The following is a 13,642-nucleotide window of genomic DNA, read 5'->3' on the forward strand; positions in this document are numbered from 1 at the left end:
ATAGTTAAAATTATGGCACGTCTTCGCTTACGGCCATATCACGTTGAAAACACCGGTTCTCGTCCGATCCCCGAAGTTAAGCAACGTAGAGCCTGGTCAGTACTTAGATGGGTGACCGCTTGGGAATACCAGGTGCTGTAAGCATTTCCCCTGAATTTTTGGAAACACTCATAAAAATGCGTTCGATTTTAATGTAAAATATTAGGTAAAAAAAACAAATAAAGTATCATTAAATTATCAGATTTGGTAAATAAATATTGAAATTGTAATAGTTAAAATTATGGCACTTCTTCGCTTACGGCCATATCACGTTGAAAACACCGGTTCTCGTCCGATCCCCGAAGTTAAGTAACGTAGAGCCTGGTCAGTACTTAGATGGGTGACCGCTTGGGAATACCAGGTGCTGTAAGCATTTCCCCTGAATTTTTGGAAAAACTCATAAAAATGCGTTCGATTTTAATGTAAAATATTAGATAAAAAAACAAAAAACAAAATATAATTACATTATCAGATTTGGTAAATAAATATTGAAATTGTAATAGTTAAAATTATGGCACGTCTTCGCTTACGGCCATATCACGTTGAAAACACCGGTTCTCGTCCGATCCCCGAAGTTAAGCAACGTAGAGCCTGGTCAGTACTTAGATGGGTGACCGCTTGGGAATACCAGGTGCTGTAAGCATTTCCCCTGAATTTTTGGAAAAACTCATAAAAATGCGTTCGATTTTAATGTAAAATATTAGATAAAAAAACAAAAAACAAAATATCATTACATTATCAGATTTGGTAAATAAATATTGAAATTGTAATAGTTAAAATTATGGCACGTCTTCGCTTACGGCCATATCACGTTGAAAACACCGGTTCTCGTCCGATCCCCGAAGTTAAGCAACGTAGAGCCTGGTCAGTACTTAGATGGGTGACCGCTTGGGAATACCAGGTGCTGTAAGCATTTCCCCTGAATTTTTGGAAAAACTCATAAAAATGCGTTCGATTTTAATGTAAAATATTAGATAAAAAAACAAAAAACAAAATATCATTACATTATCAGATTTGGTAAATAAATATTGAAATTGTAATAGTTAAAATTATGGCACGTCTTCGCTTACGGCCATATCACGTTGAAAACACCGGTTCTCGTCCGATCCCCGAAGTTAAGCAACGTAGAGCCTGGTCAGTACTTAGATGGGTGACCGCTTGGGAATACCAGGTGCTGTAAGCATTTCCCCTGAATTTTTGGAAAAACTCATAAAAATGCGTTCGATTTTAATGTAAAATATTAGATAAAAAAAACAAAAAACAAAATATCATTACATTATCAGATTTGGTAAATAAATATTAAAATTGTAATAGTTAAAATTATGGCACGTCTTCGCTTACGGCCATATCACGTTGAAAACACCGGTTCTCGTCCGATCCCCGAAGTTAAGCAACGTAGAGCCTGGTCAGTACTTAGATGGGTGACCGCTTGGGAATACCAGGTGCTGTAAGCATTTCCCCTGAAATTTTGGAAAAACTCATAAAAATGCGTTCGATTTTAATGTAAAATATTAGATAAAAAAAACAAAAAACAAAATATCATTACATTATCAGATTTGGTAAATAAATATTAAAATTGTAATAGTTAAAATTATGGCACGTCTTCGCTTACGGCCATATCACGTTGAAAACACCGGTTCTCGTCCGATCCCCGAAGTTAAGCAACGTAGAGCCTGGTCAGTACTTAGATGGGTGACCGCTTGGGAATACCAGGTGCTGTAAGCATTTCCCCTGAATTTTTGGAAAAACTCATAAAAATGCGTTCGATTTTAATGTAAAATATTAGATAAAAAAAACAAAAAACAAAATATCATTACATTATCAGATTTGGTAAATAAATATTAAAATTGTAATAGTTAAAATTATGGCACGTCTTCGCTTACGGCCATATCACGTTGAAAACACCGGTCCTCGTCCGATCCCCGAAGTTAAGCAACGTAGAGCCTGGTCAGTACTTAGATGGGTGACCGCTTGGGAATACCAGGTGCTGTAAGCATTTCCCCTGAATTTTTGGAAGAACTCATAAAAATGCGTTCGATTTTAATGTAAAATATTAGATAAAAAAACAAAAAACAAAATATCATTACATTATCAGATTTGGTAAATAAATATTGAAATTGTAATAGTTAAAATTATGGCACGTCTTCGCTTACGGCCATATCACGTTGAAAACACCGGTTCTCGTCCGATCCCCGAAGTTAAGCAACGTAGAACCTGGTCAGTACTTAGATGGGTGACCGCTTGGGAATACCAGGTGCTGTAAGCATTTCCCCTGAATTTTTGGAAAAACTCATAAAAATGCGTTCGATTTTAATGTAAAATATTAGATAAAAAAACAAAAAACAAAATATCATTACATTATCAGATTTGGTAAATAAATATTAAAATTGTAATAGTTAAAATTATGGCACGTCTTCGCTTACGGCCATATCACGTTGAAAACACCGGTTCTCGTCCGATCCCCGAAGTTAAGCAACGTAGAGCCTGGTCAGTACTTAGATGGGTGACCGCTTGGGAATACCAGGTGCTGTAAGCATTTCCCCTGAAGTTTTGGAAAAACTCATAAAAATGCGTTCGATTTTAATGTAAAATATTAGATAAAAAAACAAAAAACAAAATATCATTACATTATCAGATTTGGTAAATAAATATTGAAATTGTAATAGTTAAAATTATGGCACGTCTTCGCTTACGGTCATATCACGTTGAAAACACCGGTCCTCGTCCGATCCCCGAAGTTAAGCAACGTAGAGCCTGGTCAGTACTTAGATGGGTGACCGCTTGGGAATACCAGGTGCTGTAAGCATTTTCCCTGAATTTTTGGAAGAACTCATAAAAATGCGTTCGATTTTAATGTAAAATATTAGATAAAAAAACAAAAAACAAAATATCATTACATTATCAGATTTGGTAAATAAATATTGAAATTGTAATAGTTAAAATTATGGCACGTCTTCGCTTACGGCCATATCACGTTGAAAACACCGGTTCTCGTCCGATCGCCGAAGTTAAGCAACGTAGAACCTGGTCAGTACTTAGATGGGTGACCGCTTGGGAATACCAGGTGCTGTAAGCATTTCCCCTGAATTTTTGGAAAAACTCATAAAAATGCGTTCGATTTTAATGTAAAATATTAGATAAAAAAACAAAAAACAAAATATCATTACATTATCAGATTTGGTAAATAAATATTAAAATTGTAATAGTTAAAATTATGGCACGTCTTCGCTTACGGCCATATCACGTTGAAAACACCGGTTCTCGTCCGATCCCCGAAGTTAAGCAACGTAGAGCCTGGTCAGTACTTAGATGGGTGACCGCTTGGGAATACCAGGTGCTGTAAGCATTTCCCCTGAAGTTTTGGAAAAACTCATAAAAATGCGTTCGATTTTAATGTAAAATATTAGATAAAAAAACAAAAAACAAAATATCATTACATTATCAGATTTGGTAAATAAATATTGAAATTGTAATAGTTAAAATTATGGCACGTCTTCGCTTACGGCCATATCACGTTGAAAACACCGGTTCTCGTCCGATCCCCGAAGTTAAGCAACGTAGAGCCTGGTCAGTACTTAGATGGGTGACCGCTTGGGAATACCAGGTGCTGTAAGCATTTCCCCTGAATTTTTGGAAAAACTCATAAAAATGCGTTCGATTTTAATGTAAAATATTAGATAAAAAAACAAAAAACAAAATATCATAACATTATCAGATTTGATAAAAAAATATTGAAATTGTAATAGTTAAAATTATGGAACGTCTTCGCTTACGGCCATATCACGTTGAAAACACCGGTTCTCGTCCGATCCCCGAAGTTAAGCAACGTAGAGCCTGGTCAGTACTTAGATGGGTGACCGCTTGGGAATACCAGGTGCTGTAAGCATTTCCCCTGAAGTTTTGGAAAAACTCATAAAAATGCGTTCGATTTTAATGTAAAATATTAGATAAAAAAACAAAAAACAAAATATCATTACATTATCAGATTTGGTAAATAAATATTGAAATTGTAATAGTTAAAATTATGGCACGTCTTCGCTTACGGCCATATCACGTTGAAAACACCGGTTCTCGTCCGATCCCCGAAGTTAAGCAACGTAGAGCCTGGTCAGTACTTAGATGGGTGACCGCTTGGGAATACCAGGTGCTGTAAGCATTTCCCCTGAATTTTTGGAAAAACTCATAAAAATGCGTTCGATTTTAATGTAAAATATTAGGTAAAAAAAACAAATAAAGTATCATTAAATTATCAGATTTGGTAAATAAATATTGAAATTGTAATAGTTAAAATTATGGCACTTCTTCGCTTACGGCCATATCACGTTGAAAACACCGGTTCTCGTCCGATCCCCGAAGTTAAGCAACGTAGAGCCTGGTCAGTACTTAGATGGGTGACCGCTTGGGAATACCAGGTGCTGTAAGCATTTCCCCTGAATTTTTGGAAAAACTCATAAAAATGCGTTCGATTTTAATGTAAAATATTAGATAAAAAAACAAAAAACAAAATATCATTACATTATCAGATTTGGTAAATAAATATTGAAATTGTAATAGTTAAAATTATGGCACGTCTTCGCTTACGGCCATATCACGTTGAAAACACCGGTTCTCGTCCGATCCCCGAAGTTAAGCAACGTAGAGCCTGGTCAGTACTTAGATGGGTGACCGCTTGGGAATACCAGGTGCTGTAAGCATTTCCCCTGAATTTTTGGAAAAACTCATAAAAATGCGTTCGATTTTAATGTAAAATATTAGATAAAAAAACAAAAAACAAAATATCATTACATTATCAGATTTGGTAAATAAATATTGAAATTGTAATAGTTAAAATTATGGCACGTCTTCGCTTACGGCCATATCACGTTGAAAACACCGGTTCTCGTCCGATCCCCGAAGTAAAGCAACGTAGAGCCTGGTCAGTACTTAGATGGGTGACCGCTTGGGAATACCAGGTGCTGTAAGCATTTCCCCTGAATTTTTGGAAAAACTCATAAAAATGCGTTCGATTTTAATGTAAAATATTAGATAAAAAAACAAAAAACAAAATATCATTACATTATCAGATTTGGTAAATAAATATTGAAATTGTAATAGTTAAAATTATGGCACGTCTTCGCTTACGGCCATATCACGTTGAAAACACCGGTTCTCGTCCGATCCCCGAAGTTAAGCAACGTAGAGCCTGGTCAGTACTTAGATGGGTGACCGCTTGGGAATACCAGGTGCTGTAAGCATTTCCCCTGAATTTTTGGAAAAACTCATAAAAATGCGTTCGATTTTAATGTAAAATATTAGATAAAAAAACAAAAAACAAAATATCATTACATTATCAGATTTGGTAAATAAATATTGAAATTGTAATAGTTAAAATTATGGCACGTCTTCGCTTACGGCCATATCACGTTGAAAACACCGGTTCTCGTCCGATCCCCGAAGTTAAGCAACGTAGAGCCTGGTCAGTACTTAGATGGGTGACCGCTTGGGAATACCAGGTGCTGTAAGCATTTCCCCTGAATTTTTGGAAAAACTCATAAAAATGCGTTCGATTTTAATGTAAAATATTAGGTAAAAAAAACAATTAAAGTATCATTAAATTATCAGATTTGGTAAATAAATATTGAAATTGTAATAGTTAAAATTATGGCACGTCTTCGCTTACGGCCATATCACGTTGAAAACACCGGTTCTCGTCCGATCCCCGAAGTTAAGCAACGTAGAGCCTGGTCAGTACTTAGATGGGTGACCGCTTGGGAATACCAGGTGCTGTAAACATTTCCCCTGAATTTTTGGAAAAACTCATAAAAATGCGTTCGATTTTAATGTAAAATATTAGGTAAAAAAAACAATTAAAGTATCATTAAATTATCAGATTTGGTAAATAAATATTGAAATTGTAATAGTTAAAATTATGGCACGTCTTCGCTTACGGCCATATCACGTTGAAAACACCGGTTCTCGTCCGATCCCCGAAGTTAAGCAACGTAGAGCCTGGTCAGTACTTAGATGGGTGACCGCTTGGGAATACCAGGTGCTGTAAGCATTTCCCCTGAATTTTTGGAAAAACTCATAAAAATGCGTTCGATTTTAATGTAAAATATTAGGTAACAAAAACAATTAAAGTATCATTAAATTATCAGATTTGGTAAATAAATATTGAAATTGTAATAGTTAAAATTATGGCACGTCTTCGCTTACGGCCATATCACGTTGAAAACACCGGTTCTCGTCCGATCCCCGAAGTTAAGCAACGTAGAGCCTGGTCAGTACTTAGATGGGTGACCGCTTGGGAATACCAGGTGCTGTAAGCATTTCCCCTGAATTTTTGGAAAAACTCATAAAAATGCGTTCGATTTTAATGTAAAATATTAGGTAACAAAAACAATTAAAGTATCATTAAATTATCAGATTTGGTAAATAAATATTGAAATTGTAATAGTTAAAATTATGGCACGTCTTCGCTTACGGCCATATCACGTTGAAAACACCGGTTCTCGTCCGATCCCCGAAGTTAAGCAACGTAGAGCCTGGTCAGTACTTAGATGGGTGACCGCTTGGGAATACCAGGTGCTGTAAGCATTTCCCCTGAATTTTTGGAAAAACTCATAAAAATGCGTTCGATTTTAATGTAAAATATTAGGTAAAAAAAACAATTAAAGTATCATTAAATTATCAGATTTGGTAAATAAATATTGAAATTGTAATAGTTAAAATTATGGCACGTCTTCGCTTACGGCCATATCACGTCGAAAACACCGGTTCTCGTCCGATCCCCGAAGTTAAGCAACGTAGAGCCTGGTCAGTACTTAGATGGGTGACCGCTTGGGAATACCAGGTGCTGTAAGCATTTCCCCTGAAGTTTTGGAAAAACTCATAAAAATGCGTTCGATTTTAATGTAAAATATTAGATAGAAAAACAAAAAACAAAATATCATTACATTATCAGATTTGGTAAATAAATATTGAAATTTTAATAGTTAAAATTATGGCACGTCTTCGCTTACGGCCATATCACGTTGAAAACACCGGTTCTCGTCCGATCCCCGAAGTTAAGCAACGTAGAGCCTGGTCAGTACTTAGATGGGTGACCGCTTGGGAATACCAGGTGCTGTAAGCATTTCCCCTGAATTTTTGGAAAAACTCATAAAAATGCGTTCGATTTTAATGTAAAATATTAGATAAAAAAAACAAAAAACAAAATATCATTACATTATCAGATTTGGTAAATAAATATTAAAATTGTAATAGTTAAAATTATGGCACGTCTTCGCTTACGGCCATATCACGTTGAAAACACCGGTTCTCGTCCGATCCCCGAAGTTAAGCAACGTAGAGCCTGGTCAGTACTTAGATGGGTGACCGCTTGGGAATACCAGGTGCTGTAAGCATTTCCCCTGAATTTTTGGAAAAACTCATAAAAATGCGTTCGATTTTAATGTAAAATATTAGGTAAAAAAAACAATTAAAGTATCATTAAATTATCAGATTTGGTAAATAAATATTGAAATTGTAATAGTTAAAATTATGGCACGTCTTCGCTTACGGCCATATCACGTTGAAAACACCGGTTCTCGTCCGATCCCCGAAGTTAAGCAACGTAGAGCCTGGTCAGTACTTAGATGGGTGACCGCTTGGGAATACCAGGTGCTGTAAACATTTCCCCCTGAATTTTTGGAAAAACTCATAAAAATGCGTTCGATTTTAATGTAAAATATTAGGTAAAAAAAACAATTAAAGTATCATTAAATTATCAGATTTGGTAAATAAATATTGAAATTGTAATAGTTAAAATTATGGCACGTCTTCGCTTACGGCCATATCACGTTGAAAACACCGGTTCTCGTCCGATCCCCGAAGTTAAGCAACGTAGAGCCTGGTCAGTACTTAGATGGGTGACCGCTTGGGAATACCAGGTGCTGTAAGCATTTCCCCTGAATTTTTGGAAAAACTCATAAAAATGCGTTCGATTTTAATGTAAAATATTAGGTAACAAAAACAATTAAAGTATCATTAAATTATCAGATTTGGTAAATAAATATTGAAATTGTAATAGTTAAAATTATGGCACGTCTTCGCTTACGGCCATATCACGTTGAAAACACCGGTTCTCGTCCGATCCCCGAAGTTAAGCAACGTAGAGCCTGGTCAGTACTTAGATGGGTGACCGCTTGGGAATACCAGGTGCTGTAAGCATTTCCCCTGAAGTTTTGGAAAAACTCATAAAAATGCGTTCGATTTTAATGTAAAATATTAGATAGAAAAACAAAAAACAAAATATCATTACATTATCAGATTTGGTAAATAAATATTGAAATTGTAATAGTTAAAATTATGGCACGTCTTCGCTTACGGCCATATCACGTTGAAAACACCGGTTCTCGTCCGATCCCCGAAGTCAAGCAACGTAGAGCCTGGTCAGTACTTAGATGGGTGACCGCTTGGGAATACCAGGTGCTGTAAGCATTTCCCCTGAATTTTTGGAAAAACTCATAAAAATGCGTTCGATTTTAATGTAAAATATTAGATAAAAAAACAAAAAACAAAATATCATTACATTATCAGATTTGGTAAATAAATATTGAAATTGTAATAGTTAAAATTATGGCACGTCTTCGCTTACGGCCATATCACGTTGAAAACACCGGTTCTCGTCCGATCCCCGAAGTTAAGCAACGTAGAGCCTGGTCAGTACTTAGATGGGTGACCGCTTGGGAATACCAGGTGCTGTAAGCATTTCCCCTGAATTTTTGGAAACACTCATAAAAATGCGTTCGATTTTAATGTAAAATATTAGGTAAAAAAAACAAATAAAGTATCATTAAATTATCAGATTTGGTAAATAAATATTGAAATTGTAATAGTTAAAATTATGGCACTTCTTCGCTTACGGCCATATCACGTTGAAAACACCGGTTCTCGTCCGATCCCCGAAGTTAAGTAACGTAGAGCCTGGTCAGTACTTAGATGGGTGACCGCTTGGGAATACCAGGTGCTGTAAGCATTTCCCCTGAATTTTTGGAAAAACTCATAAAAATGCGTTCGATTTTAATGTAAAATATTAGATAAAAAAACAAAAAACAAAATATAATTACATTATCAGATTTGGTAAATAAATATTGAAATTGTAATAGTTAAAATTATGGCACGTCTTCGCTTACGGCCATATCACGTTGAAAACACCGGTTCTCGTCCGATCCCCGAAGTCAAGCAACGTAGAGCCTGGTCAGTACTTAGATGGGTGACCGCTTGGGAATACCAGGTGCTGTAAGCATTTCCCCTGAATTTTTGGAAAAACTCATAAAAATGCGTTCGATTTTAATGTAAAATATTAGATAAAAAAACAAAAAACAAAATATCATTACATTATCAGATTTGGTAAATAAATATTGAAATTGTAATAGTTAAAATTATGGCACGTCTTCGCTTACGGCCATATCACGTTGAAAACACCGGTTCTCGTCCGATCCCCGAAGTTAAGCAACGTAGAGCCTGGTCAGTACTTAGATGGGTGACCGCTTGGGAATACCAGGTGCTGTAAGCATTTCCCCTGAATTTTTGGAAAAACTCATAAAAATGCGTTCGATTTTAATGTAAAATATTAGATAAAAAAACAAAAAACAAAATATCATTACATTATCAGATTTGGTAAATAAATATTGAAATTGTAATAGTTAAAATTATGGCACGTCTTCGCTTACGGCCATATCACGTTGAAAACACCGGTTCTCGTCCGATCCCCGAAGTTAAGCAACGTAGAGCCTGGTCAGTACTTAGATGGGTGACCGCTTGGGAATACCAGGTGCTGTAAGCATTTCCCCTGAATTTTTGGAAAAACTCATAAAAATGCGTTCGATTTTAATGTAAAATATTAGATAAAAAAAACAAAAAACAAAATATCATTACATTATCAGATTTGGTAAATAAATATTAAAATTGTAATAGTTAAAATTATGGCACGTCTTCGCTTACGGCCATATCACGTTGAAAACACCGGTTCTCGTCCGATCCCCGAAGTTAAGCAACGTAGAGCCTGGTCAGTACTTAGATGGGTGACCGCTTGGGAATACCAGGTGCTGTAAGCATTTCCCCTGAAGTTTTGGAAAAACTCATAAAAATGCGTTCGATTTTAATGTAAAATATTAGATAAAAAAAACAAAAAACAAAATATCATTACATTATCAGATTTGGTAAATAAATATTAAAATTGTAATAGTTAAAATTATGGCACGTCTTCGCTTACGGCCATATCACGTTGAAAACACCGGTTCTCGTCCGATCCCCGAAGTTAAGCAACGTAGAGCCTGGTCAGTACTTAGATGGGTGACCGCTTGGGAATACCAGGTGCTGTAAGCATTTCCCCTGAATTTTTGGAAGAACTCATAAAAATGCGTTCGATTTTAATGTAAAATATTAGATAAAAAAACAAAAAACAAAATATCATTACATTATCAGATTTGGTAAATAAATATTGAAATTGTAATAGTTAAAATTATGGCACGTCTTCGCTTACGGCCATATCACGTTGAAAACACCGGTTCTCGTCCGATCCCCGAAGTTAAGCAACGTAGAACCTGGTCAGTACTTAGATGGGTGACCGCTTGGGAATACCAGGTGCTGTAAGCATTTCCCCTGAATTTTTGGAAAAACTCATAAAAATGCGTTCGATTTTAATGTAAAATATTAGATAAAAAAACAAAAAACAAAATATCATTACATTATCAGATTTGGTAAATAAATATTAAAATTGTAATAGTTAAAATTATGGCACGTCTTCGCTTACGGCCATATCACGTTGAAAACACCGGTTCTCGTCCGATCCCCGAAGTTAAGCAACGTAGAGCCTGGTCAGTACTTAGATGGGTGACCGCTTGGGAATACCAGGTGCTGTAAGCATTTCCCCTGAAGTTTTGGAAAAACTCATAAAAATGCGTTAGATTTTAATGTAAAATATTAGATAAAAAAACAAAAAACAAAATATCATTACATTATCAGATTTGGTAAATAAATATTGAAATTGTAATAGTTAAAATTATGGCACGTCTTCGCTTACGGTCATATCACGTTGAAAACACCGGTCCTCGTCCGATCCCCGAAGTTAAGCAACGTAGAGCCTGGTCAGTACTTAGATGGGTGACCGCTTGGGAATACCAGGTGCTGTAAGCATTTCCCCTGAATTTTTGGAAGAACTCATAAAAATGCGTTCGATTTTAATGTAAAATATTAGATAAAAAAACAAAAAACAAAATATCATTACATTATCAGATTTGGTAAATAAATATTGAAATTGTAATAGTTAAAATTATGGCACGTCTTCGCTTACGGCCATATCACGTTGAAAACACCGGTTCTCGTCCGATCGCCGAAGTTAAGCAACGTAGAACCTGGTCAGTACTTAGATGGGTGACCGCTTGGGAATACCAGGTGCTGTAAGCATTTCCCCTGAATTTTTGGAAAAACTCATAAAAATGCGTTCGATTTTAATGTAAAATATTAGATAAAAAAACAAAAAACAAAATATCATTACATTATCAGATTTGGTAAATAAATATTAAAATTGTAATAGTTAAAATTATGGCACGTCTTCGCTTACGGCCATATCACGTTGAAAACACCGGTTCTCGTCCGATCCCCGAAGTTAAGCAACGTAGAGCCTGGTCAGTACTTAGATGGGTGACCGCTTGGGAATACCAGGTGCTGTAAGCATTTCCCCTGAAGTTTTGGAAAAACTCATAAAAATGCGTTCGATTTTAATGTAAAATATTAGATAAAAAAACAAAAAACAAAATATCATTACATTATCAGATTTGGTAAATAAATATTGAAATTGTAATAGTTAAAATTATGGCACGTCTTCGCTTACGGCCATATCACGTTGAAAACACCGGTTCTCGTCCGATCCCCGAAGTTAAGCAACGTAGAGCCTGGTCAGTACTTAGATGGGTGACCGCTTGGGAATACCAGGTGCTGTAAGCATTTCCCCTGAATTTTTGGAAAAACTCATAAAAATGCGTTCGATTTTAATGTAAAATATTAGATAAAAAAACAAAAAACAAAATATCATTACATTATCAGATTTGATAAAAAAATATTGAAATTGTAATAGTTAAAATTATGGAACGTCTTCGCTTACGGCCATATCACGTTGAAAACACCGGTTCTCGTCCGATCCCCGAAGTTAAGCAACGTAGAGCCTGGTCAGTACTTAGATGGGTGACCGCTTGGGAATACCAGGTGCTGTAAGCATTTCCCCTGAAGTTTTGGAAAAACTCATAAAAATGCGTTCGATTTTAATGTAAAATATTAGATAAAAAAACAAAAAACAAAATATCATTACATTATCAGATTTGGTAAATAAATATTGAAATTGTAATAGTTAAAATTATGGCACGTCTTCGCTTACGGCCATATCACGTTGAAAACACCGGTTCTCGTCCGATCCCCGAAGTTAAGCAACGTAGAGCCTGGTCAGTACTTAGATGCGTGACCGCTTGGGAATACCAGGTGCTGTAAGCATTTCCCCTGAATTTTTGGAAAAACTCATAAAAATGCGTTCGATTTTAATGTAAAATATTAGGTAAAAAAAACAAATAAAGTATCATTAAATTATCAGATTTGGTAAATAAATATTGAAATTGTAATAGTTAAAATTATGGCACTTCTTCGCTTACGGCCATATCACGTTGAAAACACCGGTTCTCGTCCGATCCCCGAAGTTAAGCAACGTAGAGCCTGGTCAGTACTTAGATGGGTGACCGCTTGGGAATACCAGGTGCTGTAAGCATTTCCCCTGAATTTTTGGAAAAACTCATAAAAATGCGTTCGATTTTAATGTAAAATATTAGATAAAAAAACAAAAAACAAAATATCATTACATTATCAGATTTGGTAAATAAATATTGAAATTGTAATAGTTAAAATTATGGCACGTCTTCGCTTACGGCCATATCACGTTGAAAACACCGGTTCTCGTCCGATCCCCGAAGTTAAGCAACGTAGAGCCTGGTCAGTACTTAGATGGGTGACCGCTTGGGAATACCAGGTGCTGTAAGCATTTCCCCTGAATTTTTGGAAAAACTCATAAAAATGCGTTCGATTTTAATGTAAAATATTAGATAAAAAAACAAAAAACAAAATATCATTACATTATCAGATTTGGTAAATAAATATTGAAATTGTAATAGTTAAAATTATGGCACGTCTTCGCTTACGGCCATATCACGTTGAAAACACCGGTTCTCGTCCGATCCCCGAAGTTAAGCAACGTAGAGCCTGGTCATTACTTAGATGGGTGACCGCTTGGGAATACCAGGTGCTGTAAGCATTTCCCCTGAATTTTTGGAAAAACTCATAAAAATGCGTTCGATTTTAATGTAAAATATTAGATAAAAAAACAAAAAACAAAATATCATTACATTATCAGATTTGGTAAATAAATATTGAAATTGTAATAGTTAAAATTATGGCACGTCTTCGCTTACGGCCATATCACGTTGAAAACACCGGTTCTCGTCCGATCCCCGAAGTTAAGCAACGTAGAGCCTGGTCAGTACTTAGATGGGTGACCGCTTGGGAATACCAGGTGCTGTAAGCATTTCCCCTGAATTTT

The 13,642-nt window shown here is 35.7% G+C and overlaps 51 non-coding genes across 51 annotated transcripts; all 51 read left to right on the top strand.

Annotated features, from left to right (window-relative positions):
* Positions 1–25: 25 nt before the first annotated feature.
* On the top strand, positions 26–144 carry LOC145301697 (5S ribosomal RNA). The gene has a single exon (XR_013873639.1). It is a non-coding gene; the product is annotated as a 5S ribosomal RNA (ribosomal RNA).
* A 149-nt stretch (positions 145–293) lies between these two features.
* LOC145299828 (5S ribosomal RNA) lies at positions 294–412 on the top strand. The gene has a single exon (XR_013872072.1). It is a non-coding gene; the product is annotated as a 5S ribosomal RNA (ribosomal RNA).
* A 151-nt stretch (positions 413–563) lies between these two features.
* Positions 564–682, top strand: LOC145301698 (5S ribosomal RNA). The gene has a single exon (XR_013873640.1). It is a non-coding gene; the product is annotated as a 5S ribosomal RNA (ribosomal RNA).
* Positions 683–833: 151 nt separating this feature from the next.
* Positions 834–952, top strand: LOC145301701 (5S ribosomal RNA). Its single transcript, XR_013873642.1, has one exon. It is a non-coding gene; the product is annotated as a 5S ribosomal RNA (ribosomal RNA).
* Positions 953–1,103: 151 nt separating this feature from the next.
* Positions 1,104–1,222, top strand: LOC145301702 (5S ribosomal RNA). The gene has a single exon (XR_013873643.1). It is a non-coding gene; the product is annotated as a 5S ribosomal RNA (ribosomal RNA).
* A 152-nt stretch (positions 1,223–1,374) lies between these two features.
* Positions 1,375–1,493, top strand: LOC145301703 (5S ribosomal RNA). The gene has a single exon (XR_013873644.1). It is a non-coding gene; the product is annotated as a 5S ribosomal RNA (ribosomal RNA).
* Positions 1,494–1,645: 152 nt separating this feature from the next.
* Positions 1,646–1,764, top strand: LOC145301704 (5S ribosomal RNA). The gene has a single exon (XR_013873645.1). It is a non-coding gene; the product is annotated as a 5S ribosomal RNA (ribosomal RNA).
* Positions 1,765–1,916: 152 nt separating this feature from the next.
* On the top strand, positions 1,917–2,035 carry LOC145300143 (5S ribosomal RNA). The gene has a single exon (XR_013872380.1). It is a non-coding gene; the product is annotated as a 5S ribosomal RNA (ribosomal RNA).
* A 151-nt stretch (positions 2,036–2,186) lies between these two features.
* LOC145299646 (5S ribosomal RNA) lies at positions 2,187–2,305 on the top strand. Its single transcript, XR_013871896.1, has one exon. It is a non-coding gene; the product is annotated as a 5S ribosomal RNA (ribosomal RNA).
* A 151-nt stretch (positions 2,306–2,456) lies between these two features.
* Positions 2,457–2,575, top strand: LOC145301705 (5S ribosomal RNA). The gene has a single exon (XR_013873646.1). It is a non-coding gene; the product is annotated as a 5S ribosomal RNA (ribosomal RNA).
* Positions 2,576–2,726: 151 nt separating this feature from the next.
* On the top strand, positions 2,727–2,845 carry LOC145300366 (5S ribosomal RNA). The gene has a single exon (XR_013872592.1). It is a non-coding gene; the product is annotated as a 5S ribosomal RNA (ribosomal RNA).
* Positions 2,846–2,996: 151 nt separating this feature from the next.
* On the top strand, positions 2,997–3,115 carry LOC145299385 (5S ribosomal RNA). The gene has a single exon (XR_013871643.1). It is a non-coding gene; the product is annotated as a 5S ribosomal RNA (ribosomal RNA).
* Positions 3,116–3,266: 151 nt separating this feature from the next.
* On the top strand, positions 3,267–3,385 carry LOC145301707 (5S ribosomal RNA). The gene has a single exon (XR_013873648.1). It is a non-coding gene; the product is annotated as a 5S ribosomal RNA (ribosomal RNA).
* A 151-nt stretch (positions 3,386–3,536) lies between these two features.
* Positions 3,537–3,655, top strand: LOC145301708 (5S ribosomal RNA). Its single transcript, XR_013873649.1, has one exon. It is a non-coding gene; the product is annotated as a 5S ribosomal RNA (ribosomal RNA).
* A 151-nt stretch (positions 3,656–3,806) lies between these two features.
* LOC145301709 (5S ribosomal RNA) lies at positions 3,807–3,925 on the top strand. The gene has a single exon (XR_013873650.1). It is a non-coding gene; the product is annotated as a 5S ribosomal RNA (ribosomal RNA).
* A 151-nt stretch (positions 3,926–4,076) lies between these two features.
* On the top strand, positions 4,077–4,195 carry LOC145301710 (5S ribosomal RNA). The gene has a single exon (XR_013873651.1). It is a non-coding gene; the product is annotated as a 5S ribosomal RNA (ribosomal RNA).
* Positions 4,196–4,344: 149 nt separating this feature from the next.
* Positions 4,345–4,463, top strand: LOC145301711 (5S ribosomal RNA). The gene has a single exon (XR_013873652.1). It is a non-coding gene; the product is annotated as a 5S ribosomal RNA (ribosomal RNA).
* Positions 4,464–4,614: 151 nt separating this feature from the next.
* Positions 4,615–4,733, top strand: LOC145301712 (5S ribosomal RNA). Its single transcript, XR_013873653.1, has one exon. It is a non-coding gene; the product is annotated as a 5S ribosomal RNA (ribosomal RNA).
* Positions 4,734–4,884: 151 nt separating this feature from the next.
* On the top strand, positions 4,885–5,003 carry LOC145299719 (5S ribosomal RNA). The gene has a single exon (XR_013871966.1). It is a non-coding gene; the product is annotated as a 5S ribosomal RNA (ribosomal RNA).
* Positions 5,004–5,154: 151 nt separating this feature from the next.
* On the top strand, positions 5,155–5,273 carry LOC145301713 (5S ribosomal RNA). The gene has a single exon (XR_013873654.1). It is a non-coding gene; the product is annotated as a 5S ribosomal RNA (ribosomal RNA).
* Positions 5,274–5,424: 151 nt separating this feature from the next.
* Positions 5,425–5,543, top strand: LOC145301714 (5S ribosomal RNA). The gene has a single exon (XR_013873655.1). It is a non-coding gene; the product is annotated as a 5S ribosomal RNA (ribosomal RNA).
* A 149-nt stretch (positions 5,544–5,692) lies between these two features.
* On the top strand, positions 5,693–5,811 carry LOC145299924 (5S ribosomal RNA). Its single transcript, XR_013872166.1, has one exon. It is a non-coding gene; the product is annotated as a 5S ribosomal RNA (ribosomal RNA).
* Positions 5,812–5,960: 149 nt separating this feature from the next.
* On the top strand, positions 5,961–6,079 carry LOC145301715 (5S ribosomal RNA). The gene has a single exon (XR_013873656.1). It is a non-coding gene; the product is annotated as a 5S ribosomal RNA (ribosomal RNA).
* A 149-nt stretch (positions 6,080–6,228) lies between these two features.
* Positions 6,229–6,347, top strand: LOC145301716 (5S ribosomal RNA). Its single transcript, XR_013873657.1, has one exon. It is a non-coding gene; the product is annotated as a 5S ribosomal RNA (ribosomal RNA).
* Positions 6,348–6,496: 149 nt separating this feature from the next.
* On the top strand, positions 6,497–6,615 carry LOC145301718 (5S ribosomal RNA). Its single transcript, XR_013873659.1, has one exon. It is a non-coding gene; the product is annotated as a 5S ribosomal RNA (ribosomal RNA).
* A 149-nt stretch (positions 6,616–6,764) lies between these two features.
* Positions 6,765–6,883, top strand: LOC145299949 (5S ribosomal RNA). Its single transcript, XR_013872190.1, has one exon. It is a non-coding gene; the product is annotated as a 5S ribosomal RNA (ribosomal RNA).
* Positions 6,884–7,034: 151 nt separating this feature from the next.
* On the top strand, positions 7,035–7,153 carry LOC145301719 (5S ribosomal RNA). The gene has a single exon (XR_013873660.1). It is a non-coding gene; the product is annotated as a 5S ribosomal RNA (ribosomal RNA).
* A 152-nt stretch (positions 7,154–7,305) lies between these two features.
* Positions 7,306–7,424, top strand: LOC145301720 (5S ribosomal RNA). Its single transcript, XR_013873661.1, has one exon. It is a non-coding gene; the product is annotated as a 5S ribosomal RNA (ribosomal RNA).
* Positions 7,425–7,573: 149 nt separating this feature from the next.
* On the top strand, positions 7,574–7,692 carry LOC145299925 (5S ribosomal RNA). The gene has a single exon (XR_013872167.1). It is a non-coding gene; the product is annotated as a 5S ribosomal RNA (ribosomal RNA).
* Positions 7,693–7,842: 150 nt separating this feature from the next.
* Positions 7,843–7,961, top strand: LOC145301721 (5S ribosomal RNA). The gene has a single exon (XR_013873662.1). It is a non-coding gene; the product is annotated as a 5S ribosomal RNA (ribosomal RNA).
* Positions 7,962–8,110: 149 nt separating this feature from the next.
* LOC145301722 (5S ribosomal RNA) lies at positions 8,111–8,229 on the top strand. Its single transcript, XR_013873663.1, has one exon. It is a non-coding gene; the product is annotated as a 5S ribosomal RNA (ribosomal RNA).
* Positions 8,230–8,380: 151 nt separating this feature from the next.
* On the top strand, positions 8,381–8,499 carry LOC145299673 (5S ribosomal RNA). The gene has a single exon (XR_013871922.1). It is a non-coding gene; the product is annotated as a 5S ribosomal RNA (ribosomal RNA).
* Positions 8,500–8,650: 151 nt separating this feature from the next.
* Positions 8,651–8,769, top strand: LOC145301723 (5S ribosomal RNA). The gene has a single exon (XR_013873664.1). It is a non-coding gene; the product is annotated as a 5S ribosomal RNA (ribosomal RNA).
* Positions 8,770–8,918: 149 nt separating this feature from the next.
* LOC145299829 (5S ribosomal RNA) lies at positions 8,919–9,037 on the top strand. Its single transcript, XR_013872073.1, has one exon. It is a non-coding gene; the product is annotated as a 5S ribosomal RNA (ribosomal RNA).
* Positions 9,038–9,188: 151 nt separating this feature from the next.
* LOC145299675 (5S ribosomal RNA) lies at positions 9,189–9,307 on the top strand. Its single transcript, XR_013871924.1, has one exon. It is a non-coding gene; the product is annotated as a 5S ribosomal RNA (ribosomal RNA).
* Positions 9,308–9,458: 151 nt separating this feature from the next.
* On the top strand, positions 9,459–9,577 carry LOC145301724 (5S ribosomal RNA). Its single transcript, XR_013873665.1, has one exon. It is a non-coding gene; the product is annotated as a 5S ribosomal RNA (ribosomal RNA).
* Positions 9,578–9,728: 151 nt separating this feature from the next.
* LOC145301725 (5S ribosomal RNA) lies at positions 9,729–9,847 on the top strand. The gene has a single exon (XR_013873666.1). It is a non-coding gene; the product is annotated as a 5S ribosomal RNA (ribosomal RNA).
* A 152-nt stretch (positions 9,848–9,999) lies between these two features.
* LOC145301726 (5S ribosomal RNA) lies at positions 10,000–10,118 on the top strand. The gene has a single exon (XR_013873667.1). It is a non-coding gene; the product is annotated as a 5S ribosomal RNA (ribosomal RNA).
* Positions 10,119–10,270: 152 nt separating this feature from the next.
* Positions 10,271–10,389, top strand: LOC145301727 (5S ribosomal RNA). The gene has a single exon (XR_013873668.1). It is a non-coding gene; the product is annotated as a 5S ribosomal RNA (ribosomal RNA).
* A 151-nt stretch (positions 10,390–10,540) lies between these two features.
* Positions 10,541–10,659, top strand: LOC145299647 (5S ribosomal RNA). Its single transcript, XR_013871897.1, has one exon. It is a non-coding gene; the product is annotated as a 5S ribosomal RNA (ribosomal RNA).
* A 151-nt stretch (positions 10,660–10,810) lies between these two features.
* On the top strand, positions 10,811–10,929 carry LOC145301729 (5S ribosomal RNA). Its single transcript, XR_013873670.1, has one exon. It is a non-coding gene; the product is annotated as a 5S ribosomal RNA (ribosomal RNA).
* Positions 10,930–11,080: 151 nt separating this feature from the next.
* On the top strand, positions 11,081–11,199 carry LOC145300367 (5S ribosomal RNA). The gene has a single exon (XR_013872593.1). It is a non-coding gene; the product is annotated as a 5S ribosomal RNA (ribosomal RNA).
* Positions 11,200–11,350: 151 nt separating this feature from the next.
* On the top strand, positions 11,351–11,469 carry LOC145299386 (5S ribosomal RNA). The gene has a single exon (XR_013871644.1). It is a non-coding gene; the product is annotated as a 5S ribosomal RNA (ribosomal RNA).
* Positions 11,470–11,620: 151 nt separating this feature from the next.
* LOC145301730 (5S ribosomal RNA) lies at positions 11,621–11,739 on the top strand. The gene has a single exon (XR_013873671.1). It is a non-coding gene; the product is annotated as a 5S ribosomal RNA (ribosomal RNA).
* Positions 11,740–11,890: 151 nt separating this feature from the next.
* Positions 11,891–12,009, top strand: LOC145301731 (5S ribosomal RNA). The gene has a single exon (XR_013873672.1). It is a non-coding gene; the product is annotated as a 5S ribosomal RNA (ribosomal RNA).
* A 151-nt stretch (positions 12,010–12,160) lies between these two features.
* LOC145301732 (5S ribosomal RNA) lies at positions 12,161–12,279 on the top strand. Its single transcript, XR_013873673.1, has one exon. It is a non-coding gene; the product is annotated as a 5S ribosomal RNA (ribosomal RNA).
* Positions 12,280–12,430: 151 nt separating this feature from the next.
* On the top strand, positions 12,431–12,549 carry LOC145300710 (5S ribosomal RNA). The gene has a single exon (XR_013872922.1). It is a non-coding gene; the product is annotated as a 5S ribosomal RNA (ribosomal RNA).
* A 149-nt stretch (positions 12,550–12,698) lies between these two features.
* Positions 12,699–12,817, top strand: LOC145301733 (5S ribosomal RNA). Its single transcript, XR_013873674.1, has one exon. It is a non-coding gene; the product is annotated as a 5S ribosomal RNA (ribosomal RNA).
* Positions 12,818–12,968: 151 nt separating this feature from the next.
* LOC145301734 (5S ribosomal RNA) lies at positions 12,969–13,087 on the top strand. Its single transcript, XR_013873675.1, has one exon. It is a non-coding gene; the product is annotated as a 5S ribosomal RNA (ribosomal RNA).
* A 151-nt stretch (positions 13,088–13,238) lies between these two features.
* LOC145300325 (5S ribosomal RNA) lies at positions 13,239–13,357 on the top strand. The gene has a single exon (XR_013872553.1). It is a non-coding gene; the product is annotated as a 5S ribosomal RNA (ribosomal RNA).
* A 151-nt stretch (positions 13,358–13,508) lies between these two features.
* On the top strand, positions 13,509–13,627 carry LOC145301735 (5S ribosomal RNA). The gene has a single exon (XR_013873676.1). It is a non-coding gene; the product is annotated as a 5S ribosomal RNA (ribosomal RNA).
* Positions 13,628–13,642: the final 15 nt, after the last annotated feature.

Source organism: Euprymna scolopes, chromosome 18 (assembly GCF_053919585.1).
Source record: "Euprymna scolopes isolate OS-2025 chromosome 18, ASM5391958v1, whole genome shotgun sequence".
Lineage (NCBI taxonomy): Eukaryota > Metazoa > Mollusca > Cephalopoda > Sepiida > Sepiolidae > Euprymna > Euprymna scolopes.